Here is an 18,917-nt window from a genome sequence, read left to right as displayed (position 1 = left end):
GAAAAATCATTGTCAGAAAGTAAAGATGATGAAGAGAAGCTTACAGAAAAGAAACAAGTTGAGTCGGCATCCAGAATTATAGCTAATGATGACAGTGATAAGACAAGTAATGTTAAATCAAATAATAATGTAATAGCTGAACGTAAATCAGAAAATGAAACATCTAATAGTCTAACAAAACCAAAGAAAGACAAGAAAACTAAAGCAAAAAGTCATAAATCAAAGGAACAGAAGGAAAAAAAGGTCAGCAAGAAAAAGTCCAAGAAGTCAAAACATAAAGCCGAAAAACACAAAAAGAAAAAGAAATGTAACAAAAGAGAGCATTCAGAGGAAAGAGAAACCAAGAGAGAGCATTCAGAGGGAAGAGAAACCAAGAGAGAGCATTCAGAGAGGAGAGAAACCAAGAGAGAGCATTCAGAGGGAAGAGAAACCAAGAGAGGGCATTTAGAAGGAAGAGAAAACAGAAGAGAGCATTCAGAAGGAAGAGAAACCAAGAGAGGGCATTTAGTGGGAAGAGAAAACAGAAGAGAGCATTCAGAAGGAAGAGAAACCAAGAGAGGGCATTTAGTGGGAAGAGAAACCAAGAGAGGGCATTTAGAAGGAAGAGAAAACAGAAGAGAGCATTCAGAAGGAAGAGAAACCAAGAGAGGGCATTTAGTGGGAAGAGAAACCAAGAGAGGTCATTTAGAAGGAAGAGAAAACAGAAGAGAGCATTCTGAAGGAAGAGAAACCAAGAGAGGACATTCAGAGGGAAGAGAAACCAAGAGAGGGTATTTAGAGGGAAGGGAAACCAAGAGAGGGCATTTAGAAGGAAGAGAAAATAGACAAGAGCATTCAGAAGGAAGAGAAACTAAAAGGGCATGGTCAGAAAGCAGAGAGACCAAGAGGGACAACTCAGAGGAAAGAGAAACCAGGTATAAGCATGACAGAAGAAGCCACAGCTCTGAGAAGAAGAGAGATTGGGATAGAAGCCCAACACGTGAAGCAGAGAGAACTAGACATGGTTCTCGTGATAGCAACACACTCTCAGCAAAGAAAACAAACAATTCCCAAAGTAGGTATTGGGATAGAAAAATACACTCATCAAAGAATACAGATAACTCTGAATTTAGCTCTTGGTACCGGAAGAGAAACTCAGAAAGGCTCCGGTATAGAGACAACTATGAAAGGGGTTCAAGGGATGGGAAAACACATTCAGGAAGGAATACAGATAGCTGTATTCGTCACAGTTCTTGGGATGGGAAAACACATGCAATAAAGAAGACAGACAACACCCTGCTCAGTGAAATCATGAAAAGATGTTTGCTGTCAAAAAGAAATCCTAACCGTAATCAAGATATACCTACGCTAGAGAAAGACTTAAACATATTCAGTCCATCCGATGGCCTCCAAACTCCACCTTCAAAGCAGAAAGTTTTGTGTATTACGCTTTCTGAAACTTCTGATGATTCTACAAATTCCAACAACCTTTCAGAAACAATCAGAAAGCAAGACAGTGATAAACCTGACAGTATTCCTGAAAGGTACAGGAATTCACATGAACAAAGAACTAAGATGAATAGTAGTTATGGTGGAACAGAAGTTTGCCTGTTATCAAGTGGGGAAGATTCGTCATTGATGGCAGACCTTCAAGAAACTGGTGAGGACGTTATGTTTGTTTATGATGACCTTCGGGGAGACAGGAATGATAGTCCTCAGCGGAAGCAGAAAAATTTGTCTGATTTTAACTTAATCACAGAGCATAGACTAAGGGAAATGAGATTTCCTTACATTGATCGTCACCCGAAAGAGAGAAGTACCTCTGATACTAGCTGGAGCACTGAACCCAGCCCTAGAGAGGTAAGAGTTTCCAGTACAGAGACAGAAGAATCTGTTAGGAATTCAAGCTCTCCTGACTCTGACAGTATTTTTGATGATGAAGCAGAAGGAACTGAGGATGAGTGTGCCCAAGCTGATGTGAATGATTTCCTCCAGATTTATAATGACATGGATAAGCAGCTACAGTCCATCATCAGCATGTGTGATTCAGCCAGTAGTAGTGGCAGTAAGTCCTTAGAGCCAAGTGACTTTATCAGAGACCAAAATCTAAATACCAGTACTTGTGGAATAGAGAGTTCAGTATTGAGGCCTTATAGTTGTCTCAATGATAGTTTAGAAATAACCAATGAAAATATCCTCAATACACTTCACCTTCTCCACAGTACCAGTGACTCCTTGGGCAGCCTGAAAGAAGAAATATCAGACTTGTACAATGCTGCCCGTGAGATGGCAACACAGGAACTTGACCTGCACTGTCTGCTCCGCCCACACACCAGACGCCTCCTCAGGAAAGCCCATCAGTGCCTTGAGTCTGTGGTTTCTTCAGGAGGCATGCGTATAGTGAAGCTGGCAATATATACGGAAGTGATTAATCGGGTTAAAAATTTGCTGAAGTGACTGCAGCTAAAACAGGCTTATAGTCAGATGTAAGGTCTGTGAGGTAGAGCCAGGATTCTGAAGGCTTGAAGAGTGAGTAGGCATTAGTTTCATTTCACTGGGCTTGCTGTTGACAGTTGTCCCTCTGTTGTGGTTTCTTTCTCTCGTAGCATTCTATAGCCTACCTCACGCCATCCTTAGGTGGAAAAAAGAGGATGATGATGATGAATGATGACAAATAGAATGTGACAAACATTGGAAATCAGAATGTAAATATGATATAGATCATATTGCTATACAGTATATGTACCAGTGTTGTATATAAATCTCAGTATTTGCCACACAAGACCTGCACTGTACATAAAAATGCTTTTTTATTTTTTTGCTTTTTATAAGGCTGTACATAGCTTGAGGTATTTGATGTGCAAAGAATGAAGCAAGTAGTCAGCTTCATATGTTGGCAGAATATGTTGACTAGTTTAAGGAAGACATATTTAACTGCTAAGTGTGGATGTGAAATCGTATATAATAGCAGTATTAGTCAATTCTTTTGTGTTTTCGGTCATTTATTCAGTTAACACTAAATAATATTGTTTAAGTTCAGATTATAACTTTTATTCTTTTAATTCTGAAGTGGGATGCATAATTGTTGTCTTTACAGGTATACCCTTTTTACTATAATTTGGCCTAAAATTGCTGTCTCAGTATGTTGAATGCTGAGTTGTAAAAATTAATGCTAGAATGTGGTGGTTGTCATGAAGAAGTGCTATGGAAAGGATGTAGAGCCATAACATTGTCATTTTTCTGTCACTGACCTACATGAAATAAATCTCATGGGAATAAAAACCTAGGCCAGGTTAAGTTAAAAGAACTAGCCTGTGATAATCAGTCAGGGCAGGCATACAGTAGCCAGTTTTGATTTACGAACTATAGTCAGGTTGTTTTCACCTGACAAAATAGGGCCACTTTCATAGCTTATATGCCAAGTTGTAGATGTATGAAGTTTAAAGAGCCTTAATTATAAGGTAGGTGTAAATTTCCTTGGGTACTGTGCTCTTTTCACCTTAACTTGGCCCACATTTTCGTCCTTTGTGACCAGCATCATATTCTGGTGCTAATCTCATTTAGCAACTCAGCATTCATGATGGAGAGATGGGAATTTTAGGCCAAGTTAGAGTAAAAAGGGTATAGTCAAATCTACCCTCAGATCTGACTTCACATGAGCTGAAAGCGGGCTAGGGATCTTTGTCAGGTTAGAACAAAGGCACTGTATTTTAAGGGATAGTTGAAATTAATGGATAATTTTTAGAACTGTATCTCAGTCAGGATACAGTTTATAGGTTCTGTAGCTTATTACAGGCCCTGTCTAGTCTGGACTGTATTTACTTGCCTCCTCCTCCTCCTGTACTATTTATTTCTCATCAAGTGTTTGGTTGACATCCTTCAGCCGTAGGTCATTGTTATTATTTTTAATAATATTATTATTATTATTACTACAGGTATACAGGTCTCCCTCGTTTTACGGTTTTGTTTTACGATATTTTGCATTTACGATCGTTCCTCTTTAGTACCAATCTTTCGTTTTACAATTGAGCTCCCCCACATTTACGATTGGTAATGTGGAGAAATCCCGCGCTCACAGGCAGATCACCTGAGAGTTGCGTGGCATACCCATCCCGCACACACAATTTCTCGCGCTTCTGACAACCAAGCATCGCTGGCTCCGAGACAATTCACCGTCAATTCACCGTCAAAACATGGACGATTCACCGTCATTCTGTAAATATTCTTATTATTAATTAATCAGTACTTTAATAACTGTATTTCAGGGGGATCCATCAAAGTCTATGTTCAGTAGCGTAGGCTTTGGATATTATATTAGTTGAACCTTTAGTTAATAATTAACTTGTTTCTTCCTTGCTGTAGTCACCTTTGAATTATAGTCTAGCGCCACTTATTGCTGTCTTCATTAATGACAGCGAATTGTCTTGTTATTGTTGTGACTGCTAATCGTCCTGACACTGCATTACTGCCCAGTCTCGTCTGCACACACGTTCAGCTTACAACTTCCATGCGTCTGTGTGCATCAGTGCCCAGGGTATTACTATTTTTCGTGTTCTTCGTACTGTACCATATTTCATGTCGTTGTTTATGCTATTTCATGTCTTTATGTTAGTGAATGTACATTCATATGTGATTCAGATGCACTACAGTACATAAAACATCATTATTATTGCATATTGGATCACTTGTATGGGTGTTGGGTTTCTTATATACAAGTCCAGGAACACATCCTTATTTTTCCCATTAAACCTAAAGTTCACTATACGATATTTCGGTATACGATTGTCTTTCTAGGAACGCATACTGATCGTAAAGTGAGGGAGACCTGTATCTAACATCAAGCAGTTTAATTTCAGTGTAGACATCCTTTGACAGTAAGAATTAAAACTGTTCAAAGTAAGGACACAAACCCCATATTAACCTTGTATGAAAGACAATTGTTCTTTTCAACTCTCTGCCATCTTGCCTTCCTTGATACTATACAGCAAACACTCTTGCATCCTACACACACTGACCTGTCTTCATTCTGTGGTAATGCAAGATTAAACTGGTATTTTATTTTCAGTTTTATATTTACACAGTCTTCATCCATTTACCTTCACACTTTCAGGCATTATGTATCCAGGAATCTCAAGAAATGAGTGGAATTTTTTTTTTTTTCTGAGCCTTTGGTGAGGTATTTAATGCAGTTAGCTTTGCCTCAGCAAATAATCTAGCTGTTTATTGACCAGTAGAGCTCCTATTACTTGCATTTCCTGTGTTCTTGTATGTATCAGTACATTAAGCCTTGGTTTTCGTTAAGTGGACAGTTCCTACATGTTATGGCTTTAATCTTTATTACTGCTTACATAAGAGATATATTTGGGTTCAGTGAGTGTTTTTTAAAGGTACTGTATAATATATATACTGCATACTCTTAATGTTGATCTTGTTGTAGCGGTGGTCTCACAATGTACCTGAGAGATGTAGAAAGCCACTTACCAGCACAGAGTAACTGCATTATCCATAAAACATAAGTCATTCTGCTTCTGCTTGTGTTATATTGTAGTATGGTACAGTACAGCCTCCCTGATCAGAACATTCATTTTCCAAAAACCTCTACACTACATTACAATTAAAATTTTCACGCAGTAGGAAAGCATTGGTATTATGTGTTCTCTCACATCAGTGCATATTTGAAAAAAAAAAAAAATGTGTAAAAATATTACATCAGAAGATATAATACTGATGCAAGGTACTTCATTGGATATCTTGTTTGTGGTATTGTTGGCTGCATTTAACCTGATTTTCTTATAATTAATGTTATGAATCTACTTTTCAAAATATTCCTTTGTCCACAAAGCTTTGAAACCAAGCATTTTGGATTTGAGAGGTTATGCTGTACTCTGAAAATGTACCCTTCTTGTTACTCAGTCAATATCCAATTGTTTGTCAAAAAGAGTGACCCCAGTACATGAAGTGTATGTTATGGTAATCAGTATTTTTGACAGTATGTGATGACCCTTGATAACTGTACAGGTTGGCCCATGTATTGTACAACACTCCTATCCACTCCCCCAGGTGATTTCTTTTGTGGTGTGGGGATGGCTCAGTCAGTGTTTTCAGTATCTACCCAGCATCATTAATTCAGTTCCTTCTGCAGATGTCACAACTATGTCCACATTAGTCAACTGAGCCATCCCCACGACACGAGTTGCTGCCATGTGAGTTTCTAGTTGAGCTGTAAGTATGGGCCAGCCTGTATTCCTGGTAAAAGATGTGATACTTTGGAACATCCCTGACTTATGATGAGGACTGCCTGTATTTTGTGTGTGTTATCAGATGAGTTGTGTTATAGGTTGTTAATGTTAACCTGTTTGATGCATTGTTTTATTCTTGGTACCATGAGAGAGTTTTATGCAATTTGTGGGAAGGTAATTATACTAAAAGTTTAGGAAAGGATAGAGACAGACTCCCTTCATCCCTTCACTACAAGAGGTTTTCCCTTAAGGTGAAAATAGCATACCCAGGTCTCCATAACTGATTGGGCTACAGCCCTATTCTGGAATTGCCCACCAATACATAGTGTGTACCAGTGCAGTGTGCACACATTAAATAATCCAAAATTTCAAATGGAGGGGGGGGACAGTGGGGGAGTCAGGGGTCTGGATGGGGGGGCCTGGACCCACCCCCACACCCTTCCATAACCATGCCACTGCAAGATGAACGAAATCGTCTAATTATAAGGGAATGAAATACAAAAAGACATCATTGTACTAAAGGGGTGATGAGATCATATGCTGCACTGTTATGCTGTTAAAATATCTCTAACCGTATGCCTGATTTTTTATTTATTGCATACATGTATATATATTTCAGAATACTCTGTATTAAAAATTTCCTGTACTGCTTGTGATTATACCAGGGTTTTAAGTCTGAGAGATAGTCGGAGTTAATGCTCACATTCTACCACTCCATTGCAAGTGACTTGCCACCCTTGCCTTTTGTGATTGAGCTGAGTAACTTCTCATATTTTGGTTGGTTAAGGAGGCTGCCTAACACCTCATACCATTTCATTTCTGTATGCAGTATGTTGATATTATCTTATATGTTGTTGTGCAATCTGCATTAATGCTGAAAAGATATGAAAGGCACAGAAAAGATTGTGAGGGTGATGTAGGCTAAATAAATCATTAAGGAAGACATCTCAGAAAGCCTCCTAAGCAAGCAAGAATACTGCCCCCATTGCCTTTGGTTCCTAAAGCCAGAATAACACAGGGGGAAAAAAAAAAAAATGGTAACCTGTTAGCTATTTTTGTGAGCCAAATGACCAACAGTCAGCAGGAGTTAGTGTACTAGGAGATTTGTTGCTGCAGTGAGTTCTGGCATAAGCTAAATATAAATTTTTCACAATTTTTAAACTGACTAAAATATTCCATTTGAGCATGAGGTAAGAATAAGTACAAACGGCTCTAAAAAGTGGCTAACATAGTAACTGTTTGCTCAGTACGGCTCCACCTTATGATACCGCTTATATGGAAAGAGTAAGATGCAATCAGCACTTACTCCATCAGTATAGTGGTATCTTTCTTGTATTCTTACTATACTCATTTTCACTTTAACTTGGCCTAAACTTGCCGTCTCTCCATCTTGAATGAAGTTGTAACAAGGTTAACATTAGAATGTGGTACTAGTCATGAAGAAGTGTTACAGAATGGTAGCATTGTATGTCTGCCACTGTGCAGCATGAAGTGCGTAGCAAAAGGATGAAAATTTGTGCCAAGTTAAGGTGAAATAACTATAGTGCTAGATGATTTATTCAACTTATGAGAGGCCTCGTACAACTGAAGAGATTAAACTGGCATCATTAGACATTTGATTTTTCTGACTGACAAAAACAGTGAAGATAGAGAAATACAGTAAATGAATAAAAAAATAATGAATAAATAGGGCAGTAAGTTGGTCACCTAGCCTTAACCTCTTCAGTACAAGAGGTGTACAGTATCTTAAGCTAAATAAAATCATCTGATAGAAGCAAGAAAATTGTTGTACTGAAAGAGTTAATGAAGACTCTAATTCTTATGAGATTTCTGCCTTAACCTCATCACCTCCATGACCCTTTTTTTTTTTTTTTTTTTTTACTAAATGACTTTATTCATCTTAGGAGAGTTTGCACACTGGAGGCGTTTGATACATACTTCATTAACATGCTCCATACAAAAGGCCATTACCAAGCTGGAAAAAAAAAAAAATGGAAGTTGCAGTAATCCACAACCATTCCGTTTGTCCCACGAGGAAGGTAGGGACCCGGGACTAGGCTATTCATTCCTGACATTTAAGGCGAGGGTGACCAGCCTTGCTTGCCCCTGAGTGGCATTGTATGAGCAATAAACCCCAGCTACACCTCAGATATAAACCCACATGGGACCTACCCGGTTGGAGCACCTCAACTCATGAGGCGCCATTTGGCTTTGTTTTTACCATTCACTGAAGTGAATGATATCCTGGATTACAGTATATCATTTGGCTTGTCACTAATAGTAGAGTTAGTAGAAGGCAGCACTACATCAAATGAGTGGATGGTGGGCATCCCTACCTATCAGTAACAAGCCAGATATAATGTTCCTAGAGTGAAGGGGTGAAACCAGCTGATACTGTAGTAATAAGAATAAGTTCAGGAAACAAGAATATTATTGTACTAAAAACAGTATACTGTATATTCTGGACCAGAGTAAACTACCCCTGGGTTCCTACACTCGCAGAGTTAATGTTGGACTGGATATAATCGTTCTAATAACCTTAATGTGGCTTTGATGTTATAACTGTTTTTCTGTGCTGATCCTGCCTTACCTCATCCTTGGGTGGGATAACAAAAATTGTTGGTGATGATTTTAATGTTTCCACTGAGCATATTCTTGTGAACTTAGGAGACTTTCTATCACGTCTTACTTAGGGGTAAATTTCAAATCCTGTGTTATATGAGGAGCTCCATAATGGTAATTCCAAATGTGGCAAACTTAATAACCTGAGAAAATGGAGGTTAGACAATGAATTTTTTAACCAATGGCACCTTCGGAGTTCCCCCACGGAGCAGCATCGTGAAAATAACGGGATGCTTCATGGAGGACCTTGGAAGGTGCCATGTGTCCAAAATTCTGTATCCTTGTCACTGTTTTATCAGTTTTGATTTTGGTGCATTCAGAGATACAGTACTCCATGCAGTTAGTCTTACATACCCTGACCTTCTGACAATGACAAATGCTGCTTACTTTTTCGTGTTACTACCAAATCAGTTTTATCTAGCTAAGGATAGTAATTCTCTTTGTTGGCTTATATCTATTTAGCACTGATATTGTTTGCATAAAGAAGAAGATAAAGGAAAATATCAGTGTGTCACATGTGGAAATTCAGTCAGTCCTTGAGTAACACAGGATTAACACGGACAGCATGATGCGACCGGTCATAATCAACATGAAGAAAATCTCGAGCTTACATGAGAAGTGTCAGCTGGCCAGGCGATGCAGTTTGAAAGTCATGCACCGTGACGTCACCTGCCAGACTCTCCATGATTGGCCAGCTTTCATCTGGGAACATCCACCTCCTACGACGAGGTCAACTCCTTTGTTTCAGCCCTGAACATCAAAGGATTCGACTTAGATGTTGAAAAAGAAAGTTCAGGAGCAACATTTCAACAATGACAACAACACTGGAGATGGGGGGTGGGGGTAGAGTGCCAGAGACCCACACATCAACAACACAAAGGAACCCAGCCTAACTCTTGCTATTTATTATGTATGATAGTGATGCAGTATTTCCAGTTTTCCTATTGGAATGAAGTTTTGACAGGATCCTTTGCTATTTTTTAATAGATTAGCTTATGTAGTGAGCATTTTTAAAATGTTACTTTTTCAAAATGGTCATAAATAGGAGGTTCCATTATTGTTTTTCATTCAGTGTGTATCTTAGATTTTACCAAATATGAAGCATTCTGATTTAATCTCCAAGTGCAGATTTGCTAATCCGTTTCATATTTTAAAGGAAATCCCCTCTGTGATGTATATAAAGATTTGCTGTATGCATGGTCATGTGACGATTGCTGAACTCACCATGATTAATGTATGCTGTTAATGCACGATACTGTTTTGGCACAAGTTTTACCTAATGCACATTTTTGTTTGCACCAGAAGGTCTGGGGAGCGAAGCTCCCTGGTTAGCTTCAGCAACTACAGTTAGGCTCCCACTGTTATTTATGGTTTTAAATTGCATACTTTTGTGTTTGTTTGGTGTGTTGATGTCATGTCCAGTCGATGAGATTGGCAATAGCCACATTATCAAGAGGGTGTATGTAGGTGAGGTGGAGGGAGGGGAAGACCGAGGATGAGGTGGAGAGATGGAGTTGAGAGGTATATGAGGTAGGGGGGAGTGAGTTGGGGGGTGGGTAGTCATATGGTGGGTGACAGAGCGACTTGGAGGCGTTTTGTCTGCGGCCACCCTTTGCGGGATTAGGGCGTCGGGCTATAGAAAAATAGATAGATCAGAGGTGTTGAAGCTGCTTTCTGTAATATCGCTAAATAGTTATATTTCATTTGTTTTCCAATATTTTTTTTAAATCGAAAATCAAAGGATGATCACCTGAGATGTATCTAATACTAAAATTATTTTCCTTTATAGAGTAGGTCTATAAGAAAACAGCTCAAATTGCTGCATCGCTTTTGTTTGTATTTACTCTGTTTTTTGTTAATGCTATTTTAATACCATTAATGTTCATAATTACAATACAATCATATCCCTTTCAGTGTTTTACCTGATGGTGGGTATAAGCATGGGGTAATTTATGTGGAGTAGGGTAGTAAGAAGGGGTAAAAGTGGAAAGTGGCCGGACCACATTGCACCGTTATGCGAGCAAACATTAGAGTGACGCGGGTTTGAGTATCACGGTCCTTGTCCAATCCGTATTGTCCGTGTTACTCGAAGATTGACTGTATACCATTAGCCTTTCACCACACAGCGATGCATTTTCCCAATTCATGCTTACTATCAATACATAATTTTATTTAGGTTAAACAAGCCCCCTGCTAGTTGAGGGGTTAAAGGAGGCAGTATGTAACCCCTCCAGTTTAAAAACTCTTCTGTAAATTAAATAATATTGTCTGGAGGTAGCATGAATATGATCAGAAATACATCATTGTCATGAAAAGATTTAGAAATATATGTCATATAGTACAGTACAGTGTTGTTGTCCTTTCACCTTAACTTGGTCCAGATTTTGTTCCTTTATCAGATTATTTTGCGTAGTTCAGTGGTTGAAAAAAACAGTGCTGTGGACCTACATCCTTTGCATAGCATTTTTTTATGACAAGCCTAATAGTCTGGCATTAATGTAATGTTACAGCTCTACAGTCAAGATGGAGAGATGGCAATTTTTAGACCAAGTTAAGGTGAAAAGAGTGTAGCAAGTTTCCAAAGCTGACCAGAATGTGCACCATGTCAGTAAAGCTCATCATCATCATCCCAGCATCTTTTTCTCACCCAAGGATGGGGTGAGGTGGGGTCCAGAAAGCATAGAAAGAGAAAAACATTGCAGAGGAAGAACTATTCAACAGGATGACCATTGAAGTAAACCACACACTCATTCTTTCACCATTCAGGCTCTCAGAATCCTGATTCCAGCTTACCAGTTTGCATCCTTAATCCCAACAGGACAGTGCATTATTGTTTTGTACATATTACTCCTAAATGATTGTACAGTACTCAGTTGTGTAAATACCTTTCATACTGAAGAGGTTAGAAGCAATCTCTGTTAAATCCTTTCAGTGTCTTTGAGGTGCTGGTGAGGGATATCATTATGTCGTGGCACCAGAATAACAGGGCAGACTCACTGCTCAGTTATACAAATGTCCCTGATCTCCCTTCCTAGCCCCCAAAAGTAGGATGGCAGATTGCCAGAGAAAGGAAACCAGTCTGCTCTCCACTGGGTTTATATTTCACATGAATCGGTGGTTACAGCAACTAGTGTCATTGATGTCCTTTTGTTTTCTAGGCCCTGTTTGTGCTGGGCTGTCTCTCTCTTCGGCTCATAGGCCAGAATCAAGATTAAATTTATCCCATAACTATCATTTGTATTTGGAGGAAGTTCCCTTTCATAACTATCATTTGTATTTGGTGGAAGGAGAAGTAAGGGGGAGTTTAGAATCTTTCCATTCCTTCTTTAAGAAAAAATTATAATTACAAGAGGAAGATTGTTGTTGAGTACATCATTTCTGTGGGATGAACAAGGAGAGGAAAATATAAACTCTTCCTGTGTTTCCCAGTCTCTTAAACTGTCTGTGTTATAATGGGGAATTGGTTCTGGAGAGGGATTCCTTTTTGTGATGGCACCAACACAACTGGTTGGCTCTGCAACCCAGTCATACTAATGTCCCTCATCTCCCTCCTTATCCTCAAGGGTAGAATGGTGGACTGCAGGAGGACAACTTAAGCCTGCATTCCACTGGGTTCACATTTCAGATGAATCTTGGGCCACAGCTCGCACTATTACTATTACTGCTTCTGCAACAAGAACAAAGCCTGGCTGGAAAAGGAGAATTATTGTAGGGTATATCCGTTTTCTGCAGGATGAACATAGATAGCTAAATACAGACCCTTCTCATGTTTATAGGTTTTTGTTTGAATCAAAATAACAGTGAGGAATCAGTTGTGAATATGTCTGTGATTCCCACCCCTGATTTGATTGTATTTTTGTTGTATTTGTTGTATCTGTACATAGTCTGTTGGTGAATTGTCCTGCCTCATTGTATATGGAGTATTTGTCATGACTTTCAATACATCTACTTAAGGAGTGTTCATTTTTGTGTATGTATAGGCTAATGTATGTATGTATATTGTTTTACACTTTGATACTGCTGTAAAGGAGATAATGCTGAAATCACTAAGTTTTTTTGTACTGTATATAAAGTTTGGATTTTAATGCCTAGTTGTAGCTGAATGGAAGAAACATTTTGAAGTTACTGACCTGAGCAAAATAAAATGTCTAACTTTTTTATTTATTGTTTTAGAGCAACAGTCATGAATGATTTGGTGAATATCATCATTATCATCATCATTACTATTTTCATCGTCATCTTTATCATCATTACTAATATTGTCAACTTTATCATCATCATGCATTTACCATCATCATCATTATCATCACAGTCATCATCATCATCATTACCATCAACATCATCCAAACCCAAATTTCCACTGTTTTAATGGGATAAGATTATTATAGTCAATCCTAAAGGCATAATTAATCCCCAATACACTAAAGGAATCTCTCTCTCTCTCTCTCTCTCTCTCTCTCTCTCTCTCTCTCTCTCTCTCTCTCTCTCTCTCTCTCTCTCTCTCTCTCTCTCTCTCTCTCTCTCTCTCTCTCTCTCTCTCAGTATATAGAGAATTATTATGGCAAATGAGGGTAAAAATAGAATGAGAACCATCTGTCTATCTGTACATATCTATTTCTATCTATCTATCTATCTGTCTATTGCCAGATGCCTTTGTCCCATACAGGGCGGCCACAATCAAATCGCCTCCACGTCGCCCTGTCCCCACCCATTTCACTGCCCTGCTCCCACTTCACACACCCCTCTCTCATATACCTCTCCACTCCATCCCTCCATCTCATCCTTGGTCTCCCCCGCCCTCTCTCCCCCTCCACCTTGCTCACATACATTCTCCTTGTCAGGCTGTCACTCTCCATCCTCTCCACATGGCCACATCACCTCAATGTGTTTCTCCTAACGCTTCCGATCACATCTATTTCATATACATATATTTCGTGGTATAGCTGAGACATTGCATTCCCTGAGGTCCAGCAGCTTTCCAGTGAAGCAACAGATATTACACCATCACATGTCACCATTTGGGCACTAAGCTCTTTTTACTCTAACTTGGCCTGGAATTGCCACCCCCTCATTATCTCCACTGAGGAGGTTTTTACCCCGCATTGGTTTGTCTGTCTGTATGTTAGTAGGATTACTCAAGAAGTTACAGACGGATTTTGAATAAATGTTGTGGAAGGATGGTCCATGGGCTGAGGAAGAAATTATTAAATTTTGGGCAGGATCCAGAGTATCCCGCACAATATCTGCAAAGGTTCTCAGTGAAGTTGAATGAAATTTTGTGGAATGGTGAGCCATGGACCAAAAAAGAATTGATTGAATTTGGGGGCAGATCCAGATCCGGATCCAAGATTACTCAAAAAGTTATAGACGGATTTTAATGAAATTTTGTGGAAGGGTGGGCCATGGGCCAAGGAAGAAAATATGAACTTGTTGGGGCGGATCCACACCTGGATCCGACGTATCCCACACAGTATCTCCAAAAGTTGTCAATGAATTTCAAAGAAATATTGTGGAAAGGCAGGCCATGGACCAAGAAAGAATTGATTAAATTTTGGTAGTGGATCCGTATCAGGGTCCTATATCCACGGATCCGGATCCGGATCCACTTTAATGGCAATGGCGAAGGTATACGCTGTGAGTGCTTTCTAGTATTGAATGTTGAATTAAATACTATCGCTTACATGATACTAGTCATAAAGAAGTGCTGTGGAAAGGATAATAGAGCTGCAACATCAACTTTTCCACTGAGCCACATGAGCTAGCCACACAAGGATGAAAATCTGTGCCAAGTTAAAATGAAAGAACTATAGTGGGAGTGTTTTTATGTGATGGAAGGCATTAGGAGATATACTTTGAAATAGCCTGGCCATGTGGAGAGACTGGAGAATGAAACTGATTAGTAGAATGTGAGTGAGGCAGGAGAGACCAAGGATGAGACGGAGGGTTGGGATGGAGAGTTGTATGAGAGAGGAATGCAAGCTGGAGGGAAGGCACCCTGATGGCTAAAGACAGGGTGACATGGAGGCAGTTCATTAATGGACACCCTTTCCAAGATTAAAGTTTCTGGCTAAAGATAGCTAGATTTTTTTTTTTTTTTAAATGAAATGATGAGTTTTTTGTGTGAGACTGAATGCCTAAAGGTGTTGTGCCCCTGCTTATTATTATTATTATTATTATCACCATCATTATTATTATTTTGCATCATTAATTCCTTCAGTCGGATGACTTTTTATTTGCGTCAGTTCCCTATACTTTCATTTAAACTTGGGAGGGATTTTTATTTTTTATTTATATGAACTAGAAAAATTAGATACGGCCTTCATTAACCCCAGTCTTACTGTAACTTGGCGTAGAATTGCCACCTCCTCCTTCTCAGTGCTCAGGTGTAACAATAAATTAACACTGAAATGCAATGCTAATCACGAAGAAGTGCGATGGAAATTGATGTGGAACCAAAATACTGTTCTTTTCTGCCACGTAGAATTGCCACCTCCTCCTTCTCAGTGCTCAGGTGTAACAATAAATTAACACTGAAATGCAATGCTAATCACGAAGAAGTGCGATGGAAATTGATGTGGAACCAAAATACTGTTCTTTTCTGCCACTAACCTACTTGAAATAAGCTGCAAAAGGACAAAAATCAAGACCAGGTTAAAGTAAAAAGGGTATAGAAATCTGTTCAGAGTTAATTAAAATCATATGTACATACTGCAACTCCAGGCTCATCTGAATGTGAACCCAGTGGACTGCAGGATGAAATTGCCTTTCTTCCGCAGTCCACCAACTTCCTTTTGGAGCATAGGGAGGGGACTGAGGGATGTTTGTATAACCGGGCAGCTCTACCGCCTAGTCGTACCAGTGCAACCACGTGAAGGTGCCCCTCAATCATCTGTATATGGCAAGAATAAAATGTGAAAATAAGGCCTCAGTTTGAAGGGATAAAAGGTCAGCAAAACATTCCTTTACCACTTGACTGGAGCAGGACGCCTTCACGTGGTGGCACCGATATTAATGAGCACCGCCTCTGCCCAGTTATGCAAACGACCCTCAACTCGACCCCTCCTTATCCCCAGAAATGGGTGGTGGATGAGAGCAATAATTAACTTAATCCTTCAATTAACCGGATTGACGTTTCAGAGGAGCCTATAGTTGCAGCTGCTACTACTGCTGCTGTTACCACCACAACTACTACTACCATTTCTACTATGAGTACTTGACCACTGACTTTTTTATCGTTTTCTCTTTGTATAGGCTAATATTTGGCATTCTTATCATTATCTTTTTTAATTATAGCTCATCCATCATACCACTTCACTCCAATGACGTGTTTTATCATTCTTGCCATCAGCCAGACGATTTTATTCAGTTTAGGAACGATGAGAGGTCTGGAGCTAATGTAGAAGACAATAATTTTGACCTTAAATTTAATCCAGGAACAATCTTTATCACTGAATTATTGTTTTTTTAATGTATTTATTCACTCCCGGTCGAAAACTCTCATAAATAAAATCTTCTGGAGATGGCAATGTACTCTTTTACCTATTGTGTCCCCTAAGTCACTTGGCGTCACACCCGTCATGCTGCTTTAGGCACGTAACGTCACACTTTCCCTCCCACCCGTCTCACGTTCGAGCAAGGACGCCAAACGGACCTATGAAAATTTACGAAACATAGTAGAGGCTTTGTAGAATTCGGTATAATGGCCTTGTTGGGATTTTTTTTTTTTTTTTAGACGAACAGACGTTATTATATTCTTGCATTTTTTTTCAGGGCATTTCCAGTTACACCAGTTTATTCCTAGCTATTCCAGTCCATTTCCAGTTATTCCAGGCCATTCTCAGTTATTCCAGTCAATTCTCAGTTATTCCAGTCAATTCTCAGTTATTCCAGTCCATTCCTAGTTATTCCAGTCCATTCCCCGTTATTCCAGTCCATTCCCCGTTATTCCAGTCCATTCCCCGTTATGCTAGTCCATTCCCAGTTTTTCCAGTCCATTCCCAGTTATTCCAGACCATTCCTAGTCATTCCAGTCCATTCCCTGTTATTTCAGACCATCCCCAGTTATTCCAGACCATTCCCAGTTATTCCAGGCCATTCCCACTTACTGACGCTAACCAGGTGTACAAGTAGCCAATAGCATGCAAGAATAAGTTGCTGAGGAGGTGTTACGAAGTCTCCTGTCACCAAGGATACAGAAAAAAAAAAAAAAAAGGAGGAAAGTGGATGGTGTGGAAGGACTGGCGGGAGATGTGGAGGAAAGTTTACCTCTAGTCGGTCCATTCCACCAGTCACCACTCACCCAACTGAGCCAGTGTCTCGCCAGGTGTAGGAAGGGAAGGGTGTGTGAATCTTCGCTTTACCGTAGGAGTAAGCAAGACCCGTTTGCTTACGGTAGAGTATCTGACTCTTTTGTCATAATATTAAATTTTTTTGTCGCTGGTTTCTTTCTCCGTCGCATTCATTTACTTCTGTATATAGCGCTGCAGCTCCTTCACCACGAATACTCCTACCAAGCGATATTTTTTTTTTTTATCAGCTTAGGAAGGGTATTAGTAGTTAGAAAGCTCATCTTTGCTCACTGTTATTTTGTGTGGGATTTTGCTGGAAGGATAGCCTACTTGGGTTGCCGATGTCCTCCGCCTATCGGCTCGTATTCGCGAAACTCATAGGTCTGATTCTTGATGCTCCTCCTTTGACTAACTTCAAAAATATCCAGTTTCCCTCCATTTAACGTACACTGGGCACAAGATTACGAAAGCTACCCTTTTTACGGTCTCATCACTTTGTTGAGTCTTCTCTAAAGTTAAGAAAATGGTCTATGAGGAACAAGAAGATGTATGATAGACGCCATTGTTTATTTCAAACGCTACTGAATCATCTTGTGTGTGAATTTCTTTGAAGTAGAAAGGGAGTCATAGGAACCTGAGAGTGCCAATTCTTTCAGTACGATTATATATCCACTTTTTCTGCTACGCGACGATTTTATTCAATTCTGGGGACAAAGGGTTAATAATGGGGGATGTATTGTTTTGACCTCTAGTTTTCAAGTTCATTTAAAATTAATATTGAAAAAAAAAATCATACGGGGTTTGCTAAAAAAAAAAAAAGTGAAAGCTTTAATAAATATATGAATAAACATATCTATCTATCCAACTATGTATCTATCTATCTATATACTGTATACATGTATGTATGTATGTATATATACACCAATGGACTGAAGAGGATAATGAAGGCTGAAAGTCTCCAGACTGAGAGAGAGAGAGAGAGAGAGAACAATAGCCAGTCCTTTTATTTAGCGTTCTTGACCTGATTAATACTGCTGAGAGAGAGAGAGAGAGAGAGAGAGAGAGTAACTCATGAACTCCCTTTTTTCTACAGTTTCGTCTCGGCTACTTTCGTTTTGGCGGAAACTGGAGGAGGGAGGGTGACGGTGGGGATATTTCGGCTCGTCACTCAGCTTTCACTCCCATCTCCTCAAATTCGGCGTGAAGGGGAAAGGAAAGAGGAGATAGAAACTGGATAGCCTAGTCATTCCTTCGATCACGGAGTACGTATTAAAAAAGAAAAAAAGAAGAAGTAGAAGTAGAAGAAGAAGACCAAGAGGAGAAGGAAGAAGAGAGAAGAGAAAAAAGAAAAGGGGTTAGAGGGAGGATCGAGCTGGTATTCTGCTGATCTTCCTCATTTTCAGAATATACTATATATGTAAAAAAAAAAAAAAATACAGAAAAAAGTCAATAACCCTGTCACTTATGCAGCAGGCTAACCTCTCTTATCTGTAAGACGCTCGAAAAGAACTTCATATAAAAAAAAAAAAAAAAAAAAAGGACAGCAAAATGGTGACGTCATACACTTCATGTTGTCGATTTGAAATGTGATATCCTTCGAACAAAACTATTCTTGTGTTTTGTGTTGCTGAAAATATTATAACTGTGGACAGCTGTGTTGATTGAGCTGTGATGTTTTATTATTTTACCTGCTGCCTTTAATATACGTGTAGCACCAACATGGACGGGAACTAAAAAGAATTGTGCCGCTTTCTGAAGAATTATCTGTTCCGTTGTAGTGCTCTCTGGG

Source organism: Coenobita brevimanus, chromosome 21 (genome assembly GCF_032717465.1).
Source record: "Coenobita brevimanus isolate Jiangsu-jjx chromosome 21, ASM3271746v2, whole genome shotgun sequence".
Classification (NCBI taxonomy): domain Eukaryota; kingdom Metazoa; phylum Arthropoda; class Malacostraca; order Decapoda; family Coenobitidae; genus Coenobita; species Coenobita brevimanus.
This window is presented reverse-complemented; position numbering follows the sequence as displayed.